The following is a 24,920-nucleotide window of genomic DNA, read 5'->3' on the forward strand; positions in this document are numbered from 1 at the left end:
GGCAGCAACACTAATGTGGTGACGGTTGTTGTTTCCTAAACTGATTTCCTTAATCCTTTACTTGTTCCACGCTTTGTAAACACGGGGGCTAGAATTTGTAATTTGGGAGATGTCATTGACACACAAGAACACGTGCCCACACACATCAACAACTTGTCCCTCTCACCCCTACTCGTCAGCCACTGCCCTAATTAGTCAGAATTAAGACGAATGCCTGGGCCTCCCACGATCAATTGGTATCGAGCGAACCTTCGCCTGCCCCTGCCAAGGGGCCTCTCTTGGTCGGCAGATCATTTATATCAATCGCTTTTGTTTTTCTTTTCTTGCACCCTTCCCATTCTTCCATCCACCGAGTGCAAGATTCAGTATATTGGTTGGAGTGAAGAATTGATGGCAGGCAAAATGGTCTGGCACTTTAACTGCTACAGTTGTACTAATGTCACACACCTCAAGAATACTTGGGGACATATTCATTGAACAATATGTTTGCTGCCATGCCTGCTTGTGTCTATTTGTAGATGCAGATTTTAGCATGTATTTGGCACCTTTTTAATATAATCTTCTATACTAACAAGGTCACTCGTTACATGAGCTCTTCTACACTACCTTTTGCTTTTCTTTAAGATATTTCCCCCCGTTATCATTTATTAACCAGGTTGACAAGAGGCAATACACTGATCAACCATGACATTAAAACAACCTTCTAAAAATCGTGAAGCCTCTCCTCAGCTCTGGCCCACTGGGGCATAGACAGGAGTATGTGTCATTGCAACATCCAGTGCGGTCCCCCAGAAGTTCTTCGCAGAACATTGTATTATAACAATGTTATTCACTTTATTTGAAATAGGTTTTGGTGTTGTCACTTATTGGTGTTTACATTATTTGCTTTATCTATTTAGCTCATTTGGATCAAGAGTCAGCACTAAGCAATACTTAACAATCTCTCATCTGCTCATGTAGCTTCTTTTCCATCATGTTTTCATGTTTTCCATTGCTCTTGAGACCTCTCGATTCCCAGGACAGTATGTTGACATAAAAAGACGTGAAACTGGCTACTTTAGAGGGATAGAGGGAGGCAAACTGCAGGTTGTGGCATCAACCATTGATTTTCCTCTGAATTAAAAGAAAAACAAGAAGGAGAAAACATGTTTGACTTGCTGCCTGCTTTGTGAAGCTCAGCTGTTTTAACTTGCTCCACTGCTTGTAGCTGAATAATGGAGCTATAGCACATTTTCTTCCTTCTGTATTGCATTGTATGGATAATTCTTATCAGTAATCCCCCATGCTGTAAAAAAAAACCTTTTTAGGAATGACGATTACAAACTCTGTAGTGCATTTCTGGTGCAAAAATGCCTGCACAAGCCTTGTCGAGTTGATGGAAGATAGAGCTCTAATCTCCTTGAATTTCCTCAGAATCGTATCTCTTTGAATGTTATTTAAGTGTTGTTTTTTTTCTACTTAATACCTAGGATTGACTGCTGCAGATTTTGCACACAAGACCCAGAGAGTTTCTTTGTTGCATGCTTCCTTGGTATACTCAGGCACAGCACCTGAGGGAAATTCAGTTTTCGGACAAATTAAATAGAGACAAGGAAAGGGTACAAAAGTACACTTTTATTAGTGCCTTTCTCCAAGGTTAATGGTACAATAGTGAACTGCCACTTTGAACAGATTGTTCTGTGCGTGTGTGTGTGTGTCTCTATGGGTCACTGAGTGTGTACTTTGTTGTACTATATGCCGGCAGTACCTAAGAGTATTAGACACTGGCGGATTCTACCCCGGAGGCAAGCTCAAACCTCTTAGGTCAGCTGTCTCCTCTTGTTGCATGCTTACTGTGCATACTTGATGCATTTGTGATGTTGCAGAGACCAGCGGTGGCTGCCCTGTTTGTATGTGGTACCAAGCTTGGATAGCACCCCTCAACACTTCAGGATATCACGAGCTGCCAACTGGCTTCTATATTAGAGTCCTCTTAGTCTGTGCACCAGAATGTGATAATATATGCCTTTGGTGTTCTTCCCTCAGACCTGACGCCAGAAAGCTAAACCTTGGCTCACTGACTTAACCTATATAGCCAAGCTAAGATGAACCCCAGGCTGTGGTTTAAGTTTGGCTTTGCCAGATGAGCTCTTTGTATCTGCTTCAGTGGCCATTTTTGGGTGAATGTTTTGTGCATGGTTGCACGTGGTGTTTGAAGCGCCTGAAGGAATGTTTTATCAGGGCACCCTGCATCCCCATCTGCCTGACTCAGAGCTGAAGGCCCCAGCATAACAAACCTCTGTCTCACATGCTCAGTGCTTCAGATTTTCATCAGATCCTAGTGAGCGGCCATCATCTGCGCAGAGACAATCCTCGCTCTGTATTCCTGCGTTGAACTTAGGGTCAAAGGGGATAGAAAAAAGAAAAAGATAAACACTGACAGGAGGAGGCTGTTGCTTTGTAGCATCTTTTTTGATTAATGTGTGGAAAAGTGGGACTATCAATCCTCCTCTCTCATCCTGTCCTGCAGTGTACAGAAAATATTGGAGACATTGTCATATAGATAGTAACCTGTGTATGTTTTCACAATTTTGCTTTTTTACCAAATCTGTAATGAGTCACAGAGGAGAGATACACTTAGGCTCGACTTGTGTGTGTGTGCGTGCATATGCTTGATTGGATGGAATGCTTGGCAACCACTTCTGTATTTCCGCCTAATTTGCCATTGTGGATACTATTGAGTTAAGTGACCTACCGTAAGTTTACTCTGCACCCCAGCTCCTTGCTGTGCTGGCATGACTACACCACTTTAGCGATAAGCAATCAGTGAGACAGAGATGTAGAAATTTAAAGGAACAGGCTTTTCAGTATCATGAGTTTAAGCGAGAGAGTGGGAAACATCGAAAATGATGCTGATTAAGATAGTGTGGTGTGGTGAAGGGAGACAAATGCCTGCACTCAGAAGTGCTGTGCCAGTCTGAAAGTCCCCCAAGAAGTCCCGTGGGGTGGAGAGTCAACTGTGTCTAGCCTGGATCCTGCCAAACTCGCTAGCTGTTTGAGTTGTTGCAGATGGCACAAACACTAGCACTGATATGGCAGAGTGCACATTATGACCCTTCTAGAGAAGAATACACTGGCAAGAGCTGGCATTTCATACTCCTCATATGACATGTTAACTAATTACAGATCACTGCCTTTAAAACAAAATGTCTGCAAAACAGCTAAATTCTAAAGAATTGTTTATGATATGATGCTATGGGTGCAATTTAGTAATTCATGACCATAATGCTGTCTAAGTTATACAGTTTGCTTTCTCGGTTTATGTATAACAGTGATTGTCACCGGAGAAAATTTCCAAATGATCAAAGTTTGTGGCTGGCAACAAAAAAAGATGGATTATGTCCACTTGACAATCCTGACAATATATTACTGACCAGCTGACAATACTTCATACTTTTAAGACATGACCGGCTACTTATATTCCTTTTTAATGGCCCCACTGTTCGTCAAACTACTCTTCAACTATAGAAGTATAATCACAAAGACTTTATCAAAGAACCACACACATATTCTATCCTTCCTCATATTTTTCCTTCTATGAACAACAGTTCTTTCAATAGTTTGAAGGAGGTGGTATGAATTTCTAGGAATGCACTGACTGATTGGTTTATTTCTTTAATTTTACCAGTTCTGTCACAAGACTTTGTTTTCCTTGGTTTTTCAAATTCTATTTTCTTTGTCTTTGTGCACATACAACTGAGAAATTCAATTTTCTTATCTGCTCAGCAAACACACCGTCTGTATACCGCTGAGAAATCAAATTTTTTTTGTTTTACCAGTAAACACACCATTATGTGCAGAGACAACCACAGATGGCAAGCAATTAATGTTTAAGTAATCGCACTGGGTCTACAACTTACTAAAGGTACCTTGTTTAATTTCCCTATATGTTTTATCTGGTACATTGGTTTTCATTTGCAAAAGTACAAATACAGCACTTTATTCTACAGTATGTTTAAGGTTTGTAGAAAATAATTGTCTGTCCTGTTCTAAGATGTACTCTGTATATTTTGAGATGAGTAACAAAGAGAAAAAGGTTAAGGACCTATGATCTGGTGATTAAAGGGAGATATACTGCAATTTCTTTACTTCTTTACGGAGAAAATATTACATTTATTTATGGTTAATGTTTTTTTATGTTGAATTTGAAAATGATTAATTGATTAGTAATCATTAAAAAAAAATTTAAATTATTTTATTGTTTTTAATTTAGTTTATTATCAATTCTGAAACCCGAATCAGTATCTCAGACCTTTAAATAGAATTGGAAATTTGAAGTAGATCCAGATTAGCCAAGAGGCAAATGTTCATTAGCTGTCATTCAAAGATAGAAAACACTGAAGAGTCTGTTCAATAATTAAAAAAAACAAAATGCAGTTCAGGGCTGCGTGGTTATCGCCGTTGCCTCACAGTAAGAGGGTTCCAGGTTCAATTCCCAGCTGGGTCCTTTCTGTAGGTTCTCTCCAGGTACTCCAGCTTCCTCCCACCATCCAAAAGCATGCATGTTAGGTTAATTGGTGTGAGTGGGCTGGGATAGGCTCCACACCCCACGACCCTACAGTTGGATTAAGCAGGTACAGAAAATGCTTGGATGGATGGACAAAAGTATTTGAAAAGCTGGCCATGTGCTAACCCTGTAAAAAAGAGGAACGTTTGTATATTTTATGAGTGCAAAGATGATGAAATGTCTTCAGAATATTGCAACGATGAAGTGACGTTCAGAGCACAAGAACACACAATCTGTGACCTTTACGATATCTGTTTCTTTGTCAGGATATGAAATGTTGTCGCATGCTTCTGAGAACCTCTTCAAAATGAGCAATATTTGATTCAAATGTTATGTGTATTTTTAGATTGTTCACATAAGAATCTTGACTAAACAAATGAATTAAGTTTTGAGTTTTGATAAATATCAGGTAAGATTGATTTTCCCTAAACTATATATCAATGTTTAATTGATATTTCAGAAATTTCTCAGCTTGGCGATACAGCTTTATTTCAGTATTGTGAGTCACATACACACTTTAAGCTCTGTACCATGAGGATCCACATTGAATTCTTCCATCTGAAGCTGCTTCTCCTGAATCTGCTCAGCAACGGAAAGTGCAGCACATCTAGAGAGAGGGAAACACAGGACAGCCTGTTCCCCCCTCTGCATGATGTATTCACAACTAGAACATGTTGTTTTGAGATCCACGTGGCAGATCCTTGTTAGTCGAGATCCTGAATAATAAGTTGTTGCTGGTGTTCCCAGCGGCTGCCTGTGGGGCCACAGAGACAAGCCGGGGGAACCTTGTGGGGCCTGACAGTGGGGTGAGGGGGCTGCTTGACTGCTGCGTCTGTCTATCAGGAGATTTGTGTGAATGCTGAGGGCACGGAGTGGAGACAGTGTCAGGGCGATACCCTTGACGGTGATGTGATTGAGTAGACAGCTGCGACCCGCTCCTTTCTTTACCCACCACCCATCTCTTTCCCCTTGCGTCTTCACCCATTCCTCCTTACACGACAGCTCTCCAAGAGTGAGCGATCACTTAAAACAGGTTATTATACCTAAGAACATCCTGGTAATTTATGCATGATTGCTTAGCAATCCCAGGCAATTCATCATCCCTTTCCTATCTTTCTTTTTCTAATCTGTTGGTGTCTTGTTCCTCTTGACTTTAATCTATAGGGCTATTAAGAATGCCTGTGTAATAATGAGTCAGCTCAGGTGACAGCATGACATTGGCAACGTCATTGTCATGCAGGTTTGTGATCCTGGAGGACAGGGAGCATTAAAAAAGGACAGATTTGGCTATTACAGCTAAGAAGCAATTGGGCCATTCATTTTTTGTTGATACAATAACTACAATAACACTACAATAAAGCAGATGGAATAAGCAATGTATGAAGTCAAGTCGCCTTTCTTTATACAGGACATTTAAGGAGCAGGTGTTAGCCCAAAATGCTTTCCATTTAGAAATAAAATTGTGAATATAAAACAAATTGATATTTTAAAACAAAACATGACATGACAATTATGGCACAATAGAGTAAAAACATAAAAAAGTAACTAGAAGTAAAAATCAATAAGATGCAAGTAATCAATCATAACAGTCTGCTAAAAGAGATGTGAACTTGACGCATCAGACAGAATGAAAAGCAAACAAAGAAAGATAAGTCTTTGAGTCGGCTCTAAAATTGCCAATAGTGGAGCAAGAAATGTGTAATGGAAGAATGTTCCAGAGTCAACAAGTTACAACAAGTAACAAGTGTGATGATGACTTAAGTGACCTGATGGTAGAAAAAGAAGTGAACATATCAGTAATATACTGTGGAGCGAAAGGGCTTCAAAAACAAATAACACAATTTTAACTCAATACTGTTCCAGGCTCTGGGGGCGGCAATAGAAATAAAAATGTTCTACATTATCAAGATGTTTTTTTTCATGGTTGAAACTGAAAAAAAAACTTTAATAGTTCAAACTGGATTGTTTGTCTTTCTGGTGACTGTATTCTGACAAGATTACACCTTGAAAACATCTTCCATACTTTACAAAGTATTGACTTGCCCATGTACATACTGTGATCATCAGTGAAAGTAACTGCATTGTATGTATTGTGAAATTTGCTTGGCCCACAGCAAGCAGATAAAATGTATAGTCTAAAGGACATTTATGTGTGATGTATATTTATGTTGTTGCTTGTCCACACTACTTCTGCTTGTTTCCATGCACGCTGTTAGACACTGACCCTTCTGTTGTTGTGTTATCCATCTGTTACTTCAAGGCATAGCTAATGGATGCCGACCTTGCTCAGTGTTCTCTATTGGTTCCATTCAGTATCCATCAACTCAGGGATGTGTCTTGATTTACTCTCAGTTCCTTTACCTCTTCATGCTTGTAAAGTGGCCCACCAGCGTGCACTTTGGTCTGTTTTGCAGGCCATTGTAAGCTGCGTGGGTTCAGTAGAGGCTAAATCAAGAGCTGGACAGCATGAGCAGGAATGAGAGAGGGACATGTTCCCCAGTTAGTAACCCTGACTTATCCTCATCATGATATTCACTTATACAATCAAGCTGCTTTAGTTGTGGAGAGAAGACCAGAGTAGTTGGACTCATCTGGGCAGGAATTTATTAACAGGAACAGACAAAACATACATTTCGGAATTCCCAAAGACAGTAGATTGTGGTATACTTTCTGATAACGTTCTGTGTGTACGTGGCCAAAACCCAATCTCTATCTGACACCGTATATCTTAGATTTCAACAAACATCTTCTGTTGTTGACCTGAGAACACCCGCACCCGAACAATATGTGGCGTGAGCAGTGGCAAGACACTGCTCCCCCCCACACTTTCATGCTATACATTCACAATGTAGGCAATAATCTATCTTGCATGGCACAAAGGGTTGGGCATCAATGAAATTATTCCTTAACAATGGAGAACTTCTTTGTTAGAAAATTGCTCGATGAAATTTCAATTTAGCCTTAAATAAAGGTGACAGTTGTAGGTAGTGGTAATTTCTGCAGAAAGTGCAAAGTTAGGATGATCCATAGGGTCACAATAGCCCATTCACATGAACCAAGGTGGGTTGAAATAAAGAGATACTTCCTTTTAGGTGTGCTGACTAGCTTTGCCATATTGCAGGGCTGTATTTTTGAGGGAGCTGTAACATAGCCTTTCAGATTCTGTATTGACAGTGTAAATTTTTTATACTGTCATTGAAGCATTAGTTTGGCATTTTGGGAAATATGCATATTTGTTTTCTAGCCGAGGCAAATTAGAGAATCGATACCCCTCTCACCAGCAGTCCAGCACGTAACCCCTGTATAATGACAAATTGTATTTTTGAAATGGTAAATGGTCAGAACTTACAGAGTGCCTTTTTTAACCTTTGCTTGGTTTTATAAAGCACTTTACAGTGTCTTTCTCAACACAAACACATTCACCCACTCAAAGACTTTTGTACCTTGTTAGTGTAGCTGTCTTGCAAGGAGCCTGCCTGTAATTAGGAGCAACCAGGGATCATTGGCTTACCCACGTCGGCAGGTGGAGGGGTCGGGGATTGAGCTGCCAACCTGCTCTACCTGATCCCGAAACTCCGGTTTTTGTCCAGATAAATCTGATAAATAAGTTTCTTTTCATACAGTTTTTTTGTTTTTTGCAGTGTGACTGTGTTTCGTTGATTAATTTTTTTCTTTAATCATATCTGAGTCTGTAAGTCAAATTTCTTGTAAGGGACTTGCGAACTGACACAGATGGTTGAATTTATGTTATAAACACCCAGATGGTATTCGGAAATATGTGAGTCACATTTGAGTTAATGTGTTATAATGCAGCACTGCATCCTCCATTTATGGAAAAGAGTAAAAAAAACCTTATAAAGTCAAGAGATTTGGGTAATGAATTTTCTTAAAACTTAAAAAAGTTGTGTTTTATCTCTTTACGTGAAATTGCTCTCTTGTGTATTTCTCATGATACAGTAACACTTAAAAACAACTGTCTCATGGATCTGCAGTAATCTATGTGGAAGATACCCTGCTGATTTGTTTCTTATTTAATTGTCTTTGTGTATACGTGCGTGCTTGTTTTTTGTGTAGTTGTACACAAAAAGCCGAGTGAGGGCTGTGTCCTCATTTGCTTGTGTTTGTCAGAGTCTGAAGCCACGTGGGTGCGTTTTTTTGGATTGCATCTCCAAACATTTCATTGACACTCACAGCAGCAGTCAGTGTATTGATTTCCCATTGGTCGATGCTGGTTGAGTTTACAGAAGAAAGAACAGAAGTAAAATCCCTCCTCCCTACCCACTCCCTTTCCCTTTTATTCTTTTTTTTTGCATCAGCCGTGGTCATACGATTATCTTCTTCTTCTTTGAAAGTAAAAGGCCAGAAATAAACGTTGCAAATTTTGACTAAAGACAGTTTTGTCAGTTGGTCCACTCAATTAAAAGTCATTAATATTTGATAGACATTTAGTACATGCATCATTGCTGTACTGTGATGCACAGCACTGCACTCCATCTCTCTGCTGTAACTCTTCTGCTACAACTTTCACCTTAGAGCTTCCGTTCACTGTTTGCTTTTGGAGGCTTGATGTCAGTTATCAGTGCTGTACAAATCATGCATTACTAACTACAAGAAAGTTGCCTGGCTGAAAAAACTCTTCAAGGAAACATTTGTTTCTACTTTTATCACCCACGTTTCCTTAAGTGTAGATATTTTATTTGAGAGCAGAAGTATGAGTAAGCATCTGATAAGTGCCAGGACTTGGTGTTAAACTCGAGCTAAGAAATGCATCAATGCAAACATGTACATTGGCAAAAGTACTTCTGGTTTATTTATGATCCTTAATCAATTCAACTAAATAATAACTCTAAAATGCCATGACAAAATCAGTGGGAAATATATTGTCATTGATTTAATAGTTCTGGAGAGAATATAAGACTTTTAAAGACCTTGGGGTTTCTATATCCTGAGAGTTTCTTTGGAGATAACATATTGAAACCTTTTACAGAAATATCATTGTTTTTCTACATTCAGAATTAATGCCCTGAGTATACCTACGTGATAATAAATATTGTATTTAATATGCTGCATTATTTGGACAGTCAAATGGTCTGACTTGCAGGAGGCTAGAGGGCAGTGTTTTTGCTCAGCACCGTTGGAATTTGGCATTGCTGCTGCTGTTGCCCCTAAAGCATGGCTTGTCCTCTGAGGCCATCGTTTTATACTGCATCAACTTCTCACATGTAGCACCAAGCCTGCTGGACATGCTTGCCTGTTAGATGGTCCCTTGACAACTCAGTGTGACATTTTACTTTCATCTGTATCTGGCAGTTTCTTCTTGTCCACGGTCTTTCATCAAACTTTCTCTTTCCCTCTGTTTCTTACCCCCAGAGTTGTCTGTCACAGCTTGAGGGTCTTCCATTTGATTTGAATAGTGAGAAACAGTGAACAGCAAAGGTGGTTTAGGGTATTGAGAAATTATTTGAGGTCTCACGACTGTCAACTACTGTTTTCCCCTTCATGGTAGACTGCAGCTGACCTGATCTTTGAGGTTGCATGAGCAGTTTTGGTGTTTGACATAGCTTGGTGGTTGTAGGTTAAAGTGTTGGTGACAAACTGACAAACTCAGAGGCTTTTTGTCACAACCTGTCTAATAATGCTTTGCCTTTCTTTCTAACATGGAGTTGGCTCTCCTCTTCAGACTGAGCCTGGCTTGGCAGACAGCTGTTTTTAGCATGCACTGTAGATAGAAGATAGACAGTGCAGAAATATCCTGTGATCACATAGATAGAAGGATGAAGTCAGTCACAAGTTCTGGTGGCCTGGTAGAGAAATAAAGGTTGAATGTGATCGTAATTGAGGGAGTCAGAGGAGTCACTCGAATCTCCTCAGTCTCTTAGAAGAATCAATCTTTCCCATTTTTTAATGCGCTCAATCTTCTTGTGTCATTCATCATTCAACCTTGTCCACCCACTTATCCTCTTTGACATCTTCTTATCTTAATCATTATCAGAAGTTGGACTTTAAAGTGACAGTCGGTACATTCTGAGTCACCCAATTTCTTCTTTTTTTTTTTTTTACCGAGGAATCCCTAAACTCTAAACAAAGTCTGAAGTCTTATATCAAGTCTTGAATTAGGCTTCATATATTGATAAAACACTTTCCTTTGGCTTCTTCCAAGACTAAAATTTCACTTAAAACCTCAAATGCAAAACTTGTATAGCTGCTATAATAAAAATGATTAAATTACAAAAGTCAGCAGGGCAACTCTACAGGGGACCGTGATTAGACAGATTTAGATAAAATGAAAACTTAATGTTCTTACAGTAAAAATGTGGCAATCCTCAGGAAATCTGTTCAAATTTCTATGTTAATCCCTAGATATATATCTGTCTGGACTTAAGTAATGGTCCAACTGACTGACCAACTGAGTGGCACAAATCAAAGTCGTGCGACAGGCAATACCCTTATTTGGTGTCGTACTTTACTGACCATTATTATAAGACAAGGATTTCAGTTTATACGCACCTCATAAAAGTTTTACAGGATCTTAAAAACCGTCACTGCCCAAACTCATATATTAACCAGACAGGTTCAACCCAAGGATGCAGTGGAAATACTCCAAAAAATTGGGATCTTGCAGATTACAACTTTTACTCACGGTACAAAATGGCTGCTGTGTTATCTGGATGTGCAATAGTGCTGCCTGTTTATAACAGGAAATAGAGTCCCTTGTTTTCAGACCTCAGTCTCAGCAAGGCAAGGAATTTGATTTCAGACAGGTGTTTTACTCAGGAGCCTGCGAGGGGCTTCTCCTGACAGTGCTACTTCAAAACCGTTTGTAAAAAGTGAGGTGGGCTGTCACCAGCAAGCCTCCAATGATGTGTGACAGAGCCACAAATTTTCGAGTATCTGTCTATTTTACCATATCTATTTGTTTGCATACACTCTGATTTTTATATGTGCCATGAGTAACTTTCCTAATCGATGAGTGCATCTTTGCAGAAAGTTGTGGATTAATTCTCAAGTTTTCAGTTTGTGTTGATATATTGATTATTTAACCCCCAGCAAGAAGGTCTCAGTTGACTACAACCACGGTTGTTGTCGGATGTTACAGATACTTGTGGCTTGTGGAATTTATTGACACATCATCTTTCAGCTAACTGAAGCCCACTAAAAGTTCCTCAGAACCTTTGGCCTTTCTCTAGTTATCATAATTAGATTTTGATTTGTTAGCTTAATAGATTTGCCACTGGTGCCAGCCAGTCTCATTTCATCTTTCTCTGACTGACTATTTGCAGCTATTAATCACAATACTGTATTTATGAGATCATTAATACCTCAATAATAGACAGTTAATTCCTACATTAGAGACAGGATATCAAGATGATTTCTTCTGTGTTGAGTCATTTCTCTGGCTGTAACATATTAGGTGTCTTGATGTTTGGTGCTTACAATATTCCCAACAGCTACTGTAGATCTTTATTGTCTTAGCCATTTCCTTTTAAAATGCTGTTATCTCTCCATACACCAATTTCACTTCAGACAACACATTAGATACTCCTCCCATTTTTACCCTCTCCACATTTTCAGTTTTTCCAAATCTTTCCCTCACTCTGTCTTCCTTGCCATTTTTACGCATCAAAAGAGCTTGATGGTTTGACAGAGGGGCCCTAGAAACTTGCAGCCTCCCTCCAGACCTTCCAGTCTCTGCTCCCTCATTGAACTGTTAGCTGCCCCATTTCTGGGCTTTTTCCATGGCAACTATGAGCCAGAAGAGTGTGTGAGTGAAAAGAGTGAGGTCTCCGGTGGAAGCAGCATCTTGTCTGAGACAGCTGTCTGCTAAAAAGACAAAGGAAAAAGGAAAAAAAAAATGGAAAAGGAAAGTTTTGGAAAGTTGTCCCTCACTCCCCTCCCATCCTCGTTAGCATAAAATACAACACAAGTGCATGCTTTTCACTGCACAACATTGTGCATTTTCCTACTGCTTAGCCTTTTAACTATCCTTAGTCTTTCACCCTTTGGGAGTACTTGTATTACTAAATCTCAGCACTTTTTAATGATTTTGCTCTGCTGATGAATGGCAAACAAAAGTGCTCTCTACTTGATAGGTTCCTTAGTAACCTGTTCACTTGACATAAACTGCAACTGCTGACTGACAGTCCTCAAAGTTTCATCTATGGGACCCCCCAGTGGAAGTGACCCACATTTCATGCTATTTTAATCTTAATGTCAGATATAAGGTCTCCCCAAAACATATGGGTCTCTTCACTTTAACATGTTTCAAACACAGACCGGTTCCCTGGAAAGCTAACAATGTACAATTGATTTCTCTCCCCGTACTCCTAGCCTTTCCTCTCCAGGTTCTTCAGTTCTATGTGGAGCAACAAGGCAAATTTAAAGCCAGGATATGCCTGTGTCTTCTGTAGGATTATGTCAGAATCCCAATGGTTTTAAACAGTTACACTCTGCCACTCAAAGCCAGACACTTTTTGCTTTTATTAAAGGAGGTTGGGAGTTGGGCGTCTGTGGTGACAAGTGAAGCATTTTGTAGAAGTGGAATGAGGGATACAGAGGAACAGAACACAGCAACAAGGGGTTTCTTTCATAAAACTTTAAGTCTCATGACTTTTTTTCCCTTCGTGTCTCTTTTTAGTAATACAGTCAAAGGCATAACCCAGGGAAACAGTGGCCCTGATGACGGTAAAGTGACAATCAGGATTTGACCGGTTACTATCTGTGTTCAGCAATATATCACACCAAAATGTTTAATAAATCTAACAGTCTGCAAAAGGACAGCGTGTGCAGGTTTGAACAAGACGCAGTCTCCCAATTTTACAAGAGGCAGTAGCTACTTTACTCTTTAACAAAACAAAACTGACCAAAGGCATGTGTTTTTTTTTTTACCCATACCATCATCTCTTCCTATCTAACATAATGGGCTGGTTACCTAAACCTAACCAAACAGGAAAAGTTTGCAAAAGTTTAAAGCGAAATTCCAAAAATAACATAATTTATGTCATTTTATCTTTATACTTGGACAACACAAAACGTACTACATTTCACATATCGGTTGCAGTTTACCTGCAAGAAATAATATACCCTTGTTAACCTGCCACTGTTTCCCCTTGGTAATTTACGAATGCCAGACAGAGGAATATCAGTCCTATATCAGTGTGCTTACACCCGTCCAGCTGGCATCGCAAAATCAGCTGGGTAACGAAGGCATTGTTGGTTAGAGTGGCAAGTTCCATGATGCCGGCTCGACCCCTACACACTTCTGTACTTTCCCACATGACACTGATGTACAATGAAAGTGCATCAGTCCCGGAAAGGTATGCGTGAAAAGACCTTCTGACGTCGTCATGTTTGTCTGATGGTTCGACGTTACAAGTTTGTGATAACAAGTTTCTTTGCGTGTACTCTCAATGTTTTTTTTTTAGCTTTTTCAATGAAAACACAAGAAGTCTGCGGACAAAAGAGCTATAACAGCAGGAGGAGAGACCAAAACAATTTAGTTTTGGAACAGACAGATGAGCTGGAAATCATTGTAAAGCCCCATGGATGTTCCAAGGAGCAGAATCATGTTGATCACCTCAAGGAATCTCTCTCAGGCTCTTAAGTAGTTCTCACACTGTGATTTCATACATTGTTACTGTGAAAAATATTGATTGTAGTCACTTTTAAGCAGTAAAGTAATTACCCATGTTATGTAACAGGTTGAAAAATAGCCATTACGTGACTTGTGCAGGCAGTCACACAACAGACACAGCACATCATGCCCATCATGTTAGAAAATCTGCATGTCCAAATGAGAATAATATATTTTTCCTAAACACTGATGGTGCCCTAAACTGTGTACAATGAAAACACTCCCTATTAGCATCCCAAAACTAGAACGTTATACGTATATATAAAGTATGTATATAGACCCTGGTCCATTTGATTTGCTTTTGTTAATCCGTTTCGTTAATCACTTTGCAAGAATAACAGCGACAGTATCCTCTGTGCAAGATTTCCTCAGTGTTAGCCACCATGTGTTGCTTGTGAAACAGACAAACTCTCGCAAACTGCCTCCTCTGTCAACTTTATTGTGTTTATCTGGTCTCTCTGTCATTCCCATCAGTGAAAACGTTGGTGAGAGTATGGATCCAGTTCATTACAATCCATCATTTATGACAAGTATACACAGTAATCTATTTTAAACAGCAGGGGATGATGCTGATGATGCATGGCAGAAGAGGCTGAATAGTATTATGGCCGTGGGTATTGATAATCAATTTTCTCACTTTCAACCACTGATATAATCTTTCTCTGAGATACTGAAACGTATATGCATTGTGATTCTTTATGCTGTCACTGTTCTGAGTAATGGTAAAGAGGCACAGGTTAAATTTGAGCACAATGGTGGATGTGGAGCTAATAAAGTCTTTTTAGTTGGCATCCACTGTGTTAGAACACATGCAAAGCTGTAGCAACAGAAAAAATAAATAAATATATATACAGTATATATATATATATATATATCATTGAGTTCGAACACAACACAGTACATGAATAATAATGCATTTGTCATAGAGAATTGGAAGATTAAACAAGGGGCTGCCATGATGACAGAATTAACCTGTCTTGTTGCTGTCAAGATGTAGCTTGAGTCCGTGATCAGTCACATAAGGAACATTTTACCTTACCTTTCCTCCTTGTTTGATTTTTTCTTAAACTTAATCAAGAGGAGGCAAATATTACCATGGTAACTTGGCAACTGTCCAATCACACTGTGCATCTGTTCTTGATGCATCCCACATCATTTTAACATCATTGGGAAACAAATTTGTCGTGACAATTAAAACTTTACTTAAATCTGATCTATAATCTAAGTAGTCACAAATGGCGTACACTCAGTTTTCCATCCTAGCTATTGCTTTCTACTGTTTTTGGATTATTTTCTATGCTGTCCGTTGCAGTACCCCATCATTGCACTTTCATCCCTGTGCTCTCAGGGGCAGTAAACCCACAAATTCCAGACCATCCTTTGGAGATATCTGTGGGCTTTCTTCTTGCTCCCAGCACCCGTTGCTAAATTTCAAGCTGCCTGCAGGTTTGAAGGGGCTGCCAGGTGCTTCTCACTCAACCATATGTCCTCTGCCACTCTGTCTTGGGAGGAAGGGAGGGTTAAAGATGAGGCTATCTGGAGCTACCTCTGAGAAAAAGTCTTCCTGAGACAAAGTTAGCTGACATGTGGCAAAAACACAACTCACCAAAACTAAGCCCCGTTTTCAATTTCCTTTTCGAACCAGCCCTTGGAGGGGTTCAGAAATATAGGGATGGCAGTGAGTACTTCATTGGGTCCCCATGGGGGTCGGAAAAACAGATCCTGTTTTATCGAGCCAGTTGGCTTGGTTTGGCGCAGTGACCGCGTCGCCATCTTCGGCTCAGAGCCTGTCAGTCAGTCACAGTCTACTGGTTTGCAGCTCCTGTGGTCAGGCATGAGTTCATTCTATTCTGGTGTCCTCATCTGAATGTTTCTCCGATGGTCAGACAATTCTTTCAACTTTGAAAGCTCAGTCTCTGCTTCTTATTCTGTTTCCGATCCAGGACTGTGATTCTGTGCTGAACTTGTCACGCCATCATTCCAGCTGCTCATCTACCTTCAGGTAAGGCCTGTAAGCCCAGTGATAGTTCTGCTTGCACAGAGGCATAGTCATTCACATATGCACTCACACACACAGACACACATGTACAAACAAAGCAGAAGTTTAAACCGCTCAGAGAAAAGTTAAATAACTGCTTCTATCTGTGTCCTTAAACTTTGCAAAGCACAAATCGAGAGCAATCATGATGTGTTTTTTGTTTTTTTCATCTGTTTAACCCTTTTTGTGTCATTTTGCTGCACGAGATGCACATTTTCTCATCGGTCAGCCCAGCTGAGCAGTTTTCTAAAGTTACTAGGACTGCAGAATGCATTGTGACAGATGTTAAATGTGAGGAAGAGCAGCTCTCATCACCCATCACCTCTTTGAGATGAAAAGACCCGAAAGCAGCCAGCCACCCTGCTGGACACAGCTCAGCTGTTATAGGAAGTGTTTGACAGGAGTGGCAGGTACTTGACCTTCTCTCTTGGTTTTTCTAACTCTCACTTCATCTCTTTTTCTCTCGCTCTTGTCTCACACTCTCTTGTTCAGTGTCACTGCTTTGCCACTAGCCGACCACTTTCGCCCCTCAGCCTCTTGGGTGTTGTCAGAGAGCTAACAGTCCATGTACATATTGCTGTGCCTTTGCTTTAAGTTATTTTATTCTGACCATTTTCAGTAATTTCAACTGAAGAAGCCGTGTTATGGTGTTAATCTTGCAGGTGTGCAGTCTGGTCAGCTGTGTCCCATAATTGCGGGGGGTAAAGTCCCAAGTTTTAAGAGATTTTGTGGGTTAGTTGATGTCAAAGGTCATAGGAATAAATACGAGAGGAGAAATGAAATTCTTCCCAAAGGATAAGCCAAAGAAAAGTCTGGGAGCTCAAGTCAGATAAACAAGGATCTTGTTACTGATGTTGAGTGAAATTGAGATCATGGGATCACAATCCATTGGCAAAATCAAGGGAGACTTGGAATGGCAAACATGGTAGAATACCTACTGTATTCTGAGCCTAGATCTGCATGTCTGACTGAGGACGGGAGTTGAATTTTTAACAGCCTTGATGCACATTTTCATTTCTCCAGCAGACAGTGTGCCATGTATTCATCTCTCCTAACAATGGTGAAATGTCAGCATACTTTTAGGCAGCCCTAAATTAAACATTCATCCCCTCTAAGTATATGGCTATAGGGCTGTTCCCACACAAAAATGTTTCTAGTGTCACAGATCAGGGTTTTCCCAAAGAAGACACAACAATCGAACAAACGAATCAATTGAACAAATGACCACGGTGTGGTGCTTAAATAGTTACAGAAGTTCACCTTCTATTGCAAGTAACAGTCGTCTGGCACTCACTCATTGTCACATCATAGTCACCTCCCAAAGGTCCCAGAACTTTACATGCACAATGGCCAAGAAGGTTGAAGGCAAGACTCAAGATGAGGAGAAGGATATTTTATTAATAGGAACTATTAATATTCCATCGCAGTGGGACAATGATGTGTTTCTTTTTACAGAAGCATAATGAATAACTGAGCTCCTCTGTGGTACCTGATTCATCAGCATGAATATTCAGGCACTGGTGCTATATGATAGAAGTGTTGAAAGCTTCTTTTCCACTAAAGTTGTGGATCACACCCGAGCATTTTGTCTCAGTCGTCTATTCCTCTTTATTTCATTCCATGCACACTCAGGCGAAGCAACTAAGACCAGTAACATCTTGGGACTGGTGCCTATAGATCTGATGCGTGGCTCTCAATAAGAGTCCTCCACAGAGGCTGGATTAATTGATTACTTTTCTGTGGTTTTGTGTGGGTTTTATTTGATTTATTGAATGTTGGTCCAAACTGAAATGTGATTGATGATGAGAGTGTGTCAAAGTTTGCCCACAAGGTGACAGGTGAGCTCCTATAGCTCCTGTATATATTTGTTAATTTATCTGATGAGTCTGACTTTATGCTTTTATGCTCTGTGAAGCTTCATTTTGTCCTTGCCCTGGTCACTGCCCTGGAGCTCTTTTTCTCCCTAGTTTCAGCGAACATGTGTCTGTGTTCACATTTGGGGTTGCCTGGAGCTCTGTATGTCCTGTTCCAGCCGGGGAAGTGTTCAATGATGTCAGATTTGTGCCATTCAGTAGAAACAACAAAAGCTTCCTTCCATACTTCAAAGCCTTATCTCTCATGGAGCCTACGAAAGGAAACAGAAACAGTTCAAATATAAAGATAAGACGAACAAAGAGAGAAGTAGAATAGAGAATTCATATGACAGAATGGAGAGAAAAATGAAAGAGCGACCCCATTTTAGACTTTCTTTTCACATCTGACAGTGAATAACAGAAAAAAAATAGAAAGAGCAAAAGAAAGAACCAACTTTATAATGTCCAACAAGATAACTGAAAAACAAAAATCTATGCTCATTTCAACTCGAGTTTCAGATGTCCAAGATTTAGGGGACCTGTTGCGTTGTGAGCAATGAAAAAATTAATTTTAGTTTTGGCTGGTGGTTGAAGCAGATTATGAAGTATAAAATTATCCTGAATAAGCTCAAGATCTCCAGGGTCAGGCTCCCCCAGAAAAACTTCCTAAAAATAAGCATAAAGATTTCTGGTAATTTTTTGAGGGATCAAATAGGCAGATTGTAATAAGATGAAACTTAAACTTTCAATTATGTACAGCACTAAACTGCCAAATTCAGACACCCGTGCTGAACTATACTTCCTTCTGATCTGGAGGAAAACAATTCAAGTCTGGTTTTGTTACAAGGTAGTTCAAAATAGAATTTTACATACATTATGTACAAAGGATGAAATCATACATTGAAGGTCAGATGAAATCTTTGAAAATAATTATTATGTTAACATATCAAAATTTCACAAATCCACACATTTCCTGCTATTTCTCCCATTGCTTGTTTTTTGTCACTGTTGCAAACATTGTGATCGGACTTCCTTGAGCTCTGAGATTATTTTTTGCTTCCGAGTCAGTTGAGCTTCACCTCCACCAGTCCCAACAGTGAAAGATTTTTTAAAAACTTCTTTCTAAGCATTATGCAATTTTTTTTTAAATGTAAGTGTAAACCTGTATGTACCTTTCAGCATTGATGGTGCTTTTCCAGATGTAAAAGCTGCATTTCCATACGTACTAATATACCCCAATACCATCAGATTTTTTTTTTTTTTTATGGTACACAAAATAGAAATAAATTAAAACTTCACAATCATCATCAATCAAATCAAACCTTCTATAAAACGTTAGTTTTATAGGGTTTCTTGGATGAGTTGCATGCTGGGCAGGGTTTGTTATCCATCTGAATGTGACGATACTACATAGTTAATCGAATTTGATGTGAGCAGACTTACTTAGCCCACCTAATAGTGTGACCTTTCACCTCTGATTAAAATAAATCAACACGGAATCTTTGTACTTAGCCCACTTTATCCTTTAAAAATTAAGATTGCTTTAAATTCTTGATTTAAATTACTTCTTAGCCTTAAACAAACTCGTGTTCAAATAAATTCATTTAAATCAATGCACTTATAAAATACAATACCTGTTTCATATCATACATACATTCACACACAATATTTCACATGTGCTTTTGACAGAAATTTTCTCAGAGAGGTCCAAAGGTTTGTGGCCAAACACATTTCTTAATTCTTTTTCATTTCTGCTTCCTGGACAGCCCACGGAGAGATGCATGAGCACACCACATATCATAGCCATCTGCCAGCCACACACTCCCAGATGTGTTTGGTGCTATTAAAAATGGCTCCATAATATGTCAGTTGTCCATATTTTCCAGAGTAAAAGACACAAGTCAGCACGAGAAAGATCATGACACAGTTTGCCTGTTAAAATCCCCTGATTGAGTTTTCTTCGGTTACCGAAAAAATAAAAAAAATGCCTTCACTCTGTGATACCAACTTGACTTCCTAAAAATGGATTCCTGCTGGCTCAGCAGATGCCACAAACTGATGCTGCAGAGCAGCATGGTGTGAAGATACAGCGCTCATTGGTACATTTTATATAGTGTGAATGATAGTTAAAGCCCCTGAAACTGCAGCTTCAAATCCTATTTATATCTCAACAACATGGAACCCCCACTTTTAAGGAGAAAAATGCAACAACAAGTGCAAGGTAGGACTACCACAGATTGCGTAGACGTAAGAACTTCTGTTTATTAATGCAGCCAATCACGTCACTGCATGGCATAAAATCATACAAATACAGATCAGGAAATTCAATTAATATCAGCATAAAACATCAAATTGGGGGAAAATGTGTTCCATGTGGTCTGGTAAGCTGAACAACACACGAACAGATGTCACTATACTCTTGTTAAGCCAAGAGCTGAAAAAAACAGGCTGCAATAAACATGCTCACCGTAATAGGATAGCTCATCTTGTAATCTTGAATTTGGCCATGGTTGTTGATGGTGGGCACAAGAAGGGGAGTTAACATTACAAATCTATGAATCCAACTTAAGGGTAGTGTCCTTATTTGTGTTATGTTTTTCTTCACATCCTTGATATCAGTCGGTCTTCATTTGAATGCAGCTTTGGATCCGAGTGTTGTTGTAGATCACCTGTCGCTGTGAATCCTTCTCCGGTGACCCAGATGAAATGTGTTTTTGTGCCTGCTGACAACTTGATAATTCACCATATAACACAGCAAATTGGTTTCATGAATGTGATCATCAGATCTGAAGCCAACAAAATACTAATACGAATCTGGTAGAACGGGAATTGTACTGCATTAATGTGACGCTGGCAAATGCAGAGGCTGTTTTGAGAGCAAAGCTAAGCTCTATAAAAACATAGGGATTCTTAATAAAGCGTATGATCAGTGTAGATCAGTGATACATTATGTGGACAATAACAGGATGCCATTATTCACATTAAGCAACTGATTGAGAATATAAGCTTTTCTAATCTTTTAACACTCGAACTACCAAGGCAGTCATTTTGACTGCTTTCAAAATTTGCAACGTCATAACTCTGTTTAAAAAAAAAACCTATGTACCAATAGGACCCTGACTTTTCCTAAATATGTGTATATTTTATTCTAACATTGTTTTACCATTAAAATTTCAAACCACAAAAAATATCTGAGTATTACTACCTCGAATTACCATAGCAGTCAAATTGACTGCATGCTTTTTACATGGGGTGTCATATTTTACTATTTGCTACATTTTCCCGCTCTTTTGTCCTGCTCTATTGTCTCTTTGTTTTTTATGCTTTGTGAGTCTAAAACCTAGTTATAACTTCACTCTAAACCCTAGAGAGACAAAAATGACAAGTAGAAAGATATGACAGTTATGGAGCCAAGCTTCAGAGCCTTGATGAGGAAGAATCCGACAGAGGAGCAGGTTCAGAGAGTGATGTCTCTTGGTGTCTGGAAGAAGCTCAAACATTATTGTTTTCATTTAGTGTCCTGTTGTGTTTTTTACCTATTCCACCAATTTATTAATGATAATCCAAATTATATACAAATAATGACCATAGCAGTCATTTTGACTGCTATGGTCATTCTAGTAGTTGCAGAATTCTGGTAGACCGAGTGTTAAGGACCGTAACCAGTCTGTCACAGCTGGCTGCTTTCCTTACATTGTATCAGTGTACCCACTCCTCTTGCACGCAACTTGCACTTGTCACAAGTGCACTGTAGGTTACATTGACAGCTTAGACTTGCTTGGACACTGTAAATGGGAAAGGTCCTGTCTTGTGTTGCAGTTCAAATAAACATCATCTGCACATAGCCTTGGGTGTGTTCTCTGATGGACAATGTTGCTTAAATTAATCAGTGTCTGATTGTGGCTTCATTTATTCCTGCTGCCGGTGGTCTGTTAGCCTGTTTGGAGTTCAGTTCTACATTTCATAATTCTTAGTTGAAGTCTGGCTATATCTTGGTTTTTATCAAGTAGGTTGATTGCAGGATTAACAGTTTTATGGGTTAATTATTTGAAATTAGTGATTTAAAATAGCTCAAGAAGAAGAGTTGTCCTCAGAAGGTTGGTTAATGCGATTTCATCACAGATCACATGCCAAAGTGTCCTTCAATGTATAGGCACAGAAGGCCTAGGACTCCCATCGAGTCTCTTGTAGTCTGCAACCAGTTTGAAAGTGCAACATTGTAAAATTTGATCTTTGTTGGATTAACTTTATTTATGACTGCACAGTGGTGTTTTGTTAATTCTTTCTGAGCCACTTCAGATCAGTGCAGTAAGCTGTTGTATATGATATGCATGTGCATCTTTCACAATAAAAGAACTTGCTAAGAACAGGGGAATTTTTATCCAATTAAATTCGGAAGGGATTTTAATTTGATACAGTGTAGGACGCTTGTCAAGTTAGGTTTTTGTCAACCTGTTTGCTACCTCATTTATCCAACGTGCAAGCAAACAGTGTGGTCTCTCTCTGTAATACAGCGCAAAACATTTTTAATGCCCTTGAGGCAAATTCTGGAAAGTAAAAAATGACAGTTGTTTTTTTTACACACGTATCCTCATTACAGGATTCCCGTAGGGAAAGAATGGACGTCTGACTTGCATGTGAACACACAGAAATATGGAAATAAAAAACAGCTGTGTGTTTGTGTAGTTCCAGTTTTTGTTTTGAGGTATTAAGATGAGCCACTGTAGAAAAATGACAATGACAATGAGAACTAGAAATACATGTCTGTCCCTAATAGAGGCCTGGTAGCACAAGCAGTTTAAGCAAATAAAGGCCCTGGCCTCTATTTGAAGAAATATGGCATTATGGAAATAAAAAAGTGAGATGCATTCTTCTTTAATAGTTGTTTGCATAAAACAATGTTGATAATGTAAATCAACAGTGTGCAGGCTGCAGCTGGAGGACATGAGGTTGGTGTACAACTCACTGCTGCAATAGTTTTGTCCAATGTTTTCCAACCTGAGACTTCAATTGCTGAGCAAGATCAGATAACATGTTTTTACCCATGAAGTCTGGTTCTTTAGTAATGGTATTTTTTAAGTGTAAGTGAGGCCTTTTGATTTTACAGGTGTTGCTTTGTTCTGAAGAGCAGGTAGATGCACTGGACTTTGTAGGTTGCCCATGGGGCTCGGCAGCAGCAACAGAGTATATGTCACTAACCCTTCCTGCTTTCATTAGAGACAGAAACTCGAGGATTACTGCCAGGGGCAAGGCTAATGACTGTCATGGCCACAGAAAGCCGATTTACTGAAACTGCAGCAGGAAGGCGTGACGCCAAAATCTCCCACTAAGTCCTTGTGTGAGGGGCCTTAATAAAGGAAATATTCTGCTGTAACGTCTTCAGTCTTCTGCAAAAAGTTGTGAAAATCACAAAGAAGAGTACGTAATGCATGCATCCCTCAAGTGGAAGGCAGACAACAAATAAAATTATAAAGAAAGTGATCACAAATATAGGCACTAAAATAAGTGTAAATGATAAGATATCCTAGCTGATCGACAAACTTGTTCTAAAACTCTGTGGCAGTCAAATCTCTGTTTTAGACTTATGTAACTCCTTTAAATGTTCAGAGAGGCAGCATGCAGAGATAAGTGCTATAATGACCATAATGAACTCATTAGACATGAATAACAAAACATTTTAGTGTTCAAATTCAGTAGGAGGATACATACATACAACACATTCCCCTCTGTGTTGCAGTAACAATACGGCTTTGAGATGCATGTGGTAGGCTATATGTGTTCAAATGCTCATGCTGTTTTAGGCTCCATGCGGCAACTTACCACCCTTCACGTTTCTGAAGTCTGAGTTTGGTTCGGCAAACAAAAGCATTTTTCTTAACTAGGACATACTCATTGAAAATAGAGGAGCAGCGGTGATGAATGGGGGACAAGAAAAGGTTTTTCTTGGCATATTAGGGAGCAATACCCAGTGTGAAACACGCCACTAAAAGCAACAAGAGCCCTCCCCACCACCAAGTCCCCTTTATGTTCCATATAACACCACTGAGAGACATTTCAGCTTGGTGACATTTAAGAATATCTGATCTGAAGAATTTCTTATCGTTTATTGCTGCTTCTCCTCATCTATCCATTCGCTCCTTGCTCTGAGTTGTATTGTTCCTGCTCCCTTTCCTGTCTAAATAACTTGCACATGCACACAGTCATACATGCACACATGACTGAGAATCGATTTGGCTGGTTCAGAATGTACAGGGGCAAAGGAGAGCACTCGTGGAGACGTTTGTACAATTGATCTCTGGAGGGCTTGAGATACAGGAACCATTCTCTTCTCTTACTCAACCTCACTCCCTCACAGCCTCTCACTTCCCTCTGTTCATCTCTCTCTCTCTGTCTCTCCCTGTTTTTCTTTGGTCTGAATATAATATGCATTTTCTGGATTACAGTGAAGACAGGGAGGAAAAGGAATTGGGGGGCATTGCTTTACCGAGCCTGTGAGTGTGGGGTTTTCATTCAAAAAAAAGAAAAAGGGGAAAAAAACCTCTTATCCTCAGAAGAAGTATCTTGGTTGACTTTGAATTAGGATTTAAGGAAATGTGGACCAGTTTGCAGATTAGGGATTTCTCCTGTTTTGCTCTTCTGGAGGATCTGTGTTTAACAAGTATGCCCCTGCTTTTTTGCCACACGTGGTACATGTAGTTCATTCCACTTTTTCTCTTAAAATGCTTCATCATCCTGCCGCGAAAGCAGCTCCAGTCAAATCTATGGCAGCAGTGAGTCACACGACTATTTGTTTTTGTAAGGGCTTGCTTTACAGCTCGGTTGAGAACCCGTGCTGCTGTTGCTTGGATGCCA

This window comes from Odontesthes bonariensis, chromosome 21 (assembly GCF_027942865.1).
Source record: "Odontesthes bonariensis isolate fOdoBon6 chromosome 21, fOdoBon6.hap1, whole genome shotgun sequence".
NCBI lineage: Eukaryota > Metazoa > Chordata > Actinopteri > Atheriniformes > Atherinopsidae > Odontesthes > Odontesthes bonariensis.